The following is a 3,415-nucleotide window of genomic DNA, read 5'->3' on the forward strand; positions in this document are numbered from 1 at the left end:
ACCAGCCTTGTTCAAATTCAGTCAGCAGGGACAGAGAAGGTGAAAGGAAATTACAGCTCTTCCTGTGCTCCTTCATAATTCCATCTTTTCATCTCCTCTGTCCTCACTGAGAGCTTGTAAAATTCTGTTTCCAAAGGTGTTCCCTACTCTTTTTTTAAAAAGTGGGAGTGCAATGATGAATAGGCACAGAACTGAGGTGAGGTGTAAGGCAGGCATGCTTAGCCTAACTCCAACTCTACAACAATTTGAGTTTGATTTATATTTTGAACTGTCACTATATGGTTTACAAGGGGAAAAGTGTGAGTAAAGATTGAGATTTTCCTTCTATAAATTGTGAAAGGGTGAGGGGGAAGTGACAGATCTCATTTAAAACCTTATTGAAGTAGCCGTGTTGAATGATGGTGCCATTGCTTGTCTCTGTGTCTCATTGTCATAATGTAAGCCCTTTTATAATTAAGAGAAACCACAGAAGTCAGAGTAAAGTACAACAGATCCAGAAAGAGCTGGAAACTTAAGGAAGAAATAAAATTAAAAAAATAAAAACCAACAATAGACATGGGCTGAAGAAGATATTTTATTTATTTGTTACTAGTAGTTAAAATGACGTACAAAATGCTGGGAAGAAAAACCTCCAATTCTATTCAGTTACAAAATAATTAAAACTTCATTTTAAACCAAGTTTTGCTTTGTGAGACCGAGCATGAAAATACTGCAGCCTTAGGTTATATAGTCCATTGTTTTTAGAATAAAGCAGACATTTAAATACATATTGTGGTTGATATTAAATATCTTGTATAATTGTAAGTTAGCAGAACTTTCTTACTCTCAGGCAATAACTAGCAATTCATAAAAGTTCTTTGTATAAAATTTACATAGTTATGGGGGGGATCTGCCTCCAGGGGAGTTCTGTTGTGATCTGTGCACAGGCTGTTTGGAACATAAGGATTTGTAACACTTTTATCGGTTTTCCTTCAGAATGCTAGCCTAATGTTAAATAAAGGAGTCGGTAAAGTCTAAAGCTTTGCTTCATGTCTAAGGCTTTAGGGATAGAGCAGCCTAAAATGAAATCCCATCACTATTAAAGACAATGGGAGTTTTTCTATTGACAGCAATTGAATAAAACAATTTCTTCATCAAGTTGTGCCCATTTATTGAACAGAAACACTAGCTAGTACAAATCTTTCAGCAAAGGCTGAGATTGGCCCTGTCACCTGCAAACCAACTCAAAAAAGTAATTTAAAGGAAAACAATCTCTGCCTATTATCAATGAAAGAGGATTTGTATTAATAATAACATTAAATATCCATATCTTTCTGTTTAACTATTCACATTCCACACAGTGGAAATCTACCTCCTATAATTCCAGATTTTAAAATTGGATTTTAAAATCCATGAAGAAATGTGTCAAACCTGCTGAGTGAGAGTACACCAGGTGAAATGCATTTAAATAATATGAATCAATGAGTTGCAACCTCTCAATCTTATAAATGCAGACCTTGTAGCTGTGGATTTTATAGGAAAAATATAATAATTGCAGAGACACAGGATATCGCCAATAATTGCATGAGACATTGTGTAACAGTGGTGGCTTCTAATATAATGACTGCACATTGTACACATCCGTGACGTGCCACTGTGTATTCTTTCCTATGGACATGTTACTCAGAGCAGAGTGGTCTTCCTCAGAGTTCAGTGGACAGAAATCCAGTCAAAACAATCACCCTGTGGCTGAGAGAGGCTTTTGGTGTGGGAAAGAACAGCAATGCTGATAGTGGTGACAGAAGAGCATTGCTGCTGAAGGGGAAAATGAGTCCTGGGTGGGCAAGCCCCACTGTGCCACTGACTGGGACAGGGCTGCCACAGGGAAGCGCCATTTTGCAGGGGGCCTTCTGTCAGGGCATAGGAAAGTGAGCAGCACTGCGGTGCCCTCACTGCCTGGACAGAAAGCGCCCTGACCGCGCCTGTGCCTGGAAAGGTGTCAGCAGGAGGCACAAGGCTGCTTGAGGTGCGGGGTGGCTGCAGCCCACAGCGGCTGCCCAGACATCCCCAGGGCCCAGGGCAGCGGCACTGCCTGCGGGGTCGTGTGGCCCTGCGTCCACCCAGCTGCACAGGGCCGGCTGCGCTCTCGCCAAGTGCCTCCACCCTGGTCTGGTTTGAGCTCCTACTCCTGAAGGAAAGACGATGCAGGCTGGTCTCCCAGGTGAGTGTCTTTGGGCTGTTGGAAGTAGCGTGTCCCCTTTCGTGTGTTTTTCCCCCCAGATGAGAGGGGGCAGTTAGCCCTTAATTTTCAGGAAATTCTCTTTACTTAGTCCAAATCCTGTTTAAATGCAAGTCTGTGGTAAAAGATATAAAAAGAGGATTATTGCTGGCAAAGTTCTGCATCTCTTTTTCAACAAACTGCATGCCTGTGGCAAAGCTAAAATAACAATAACAATGCAATGTTTACTAGTCATGAATGTCGTGTCTTTTGTCTCTTGTGTGGTTATTGCATTTGCAGTCACATGATGCTTGTTTTAATTTTTGCTTTGCTCTTTATGTACTAAATTACTGCCATTCTGTACTTGATCATGGTTAGCAAGATTTTTGTGCTGCGGTATGTACGTTTTTATGTATGCGTGTGAAAAAGAGAAGGAGAGAGTTCAGATACGCACAATAGAGTATGCATACTCATTGTATGTATGTATAGATACCAATGAATAAAAGATACTGCATATACATATATATGTAATATGAGGAATAACTGATACCAGAAATACAAGACATCGAATGGATCTAGTGGCACGAGAATGGGTTTGGATTGATGTGGAGAGCCATTAGAATTCAGAAGTGTATTTAATAGCCTTGTATATAGTTTCTCTTTAATTTATGTAATATATGACTAGGTATATAAATTAAAGCAAAACGTAAACAGAAGACAATATTTCTTCCTCCATGTCTTTCTATTTATGTATCTTTCCTTTTTCTACTCCCTTTTGTACTCCTCCTGTCTACTTACTTTGGCCTTTTGCTGTCTAACCGGCTGTGGTTCTGTTTTCCATCCACCTATACTGACTTTTCAACACTCCCATTTCCCCCATTGTTCTCCAAAAGCGGCTTTTGGATTACAGCTATTTTTTTGAAGAAGCACGTTACAAACTCTTGATACAGCTGCTATTTTCAGTGATGTTTTTGCTATGCCGTAACTTCTTGTAGCCTACTTCATATTTAAGAATAGATTCATGCTTTCAAATATATTGTCCTCTCACTTTGATGTTTCTCATAATACAGTAAAAGCAAATAGCATGGCAGGTGAACATTAGCAAAAGCCACAGCTCCACTTTACCAGTAAGTGGCAAAAATGTGAATTTACATTACGAAACCTAATTCATGACTGTGGATAAATAGATTGTTTAATCTTTAATACTCCTGTTGACTC

This window comes from Anas acuta, chromosome 5 (genome assembly GCF_963932015.1).
Source record: "Anas acuta chromosome 5, bAnaAcu1.1, whole genome shotgun sequence".
NCBI lineage: Eukaryota > Metazoa > Chordata > Aves > Anseriformes > Anatidae > Anas > Anas acuta.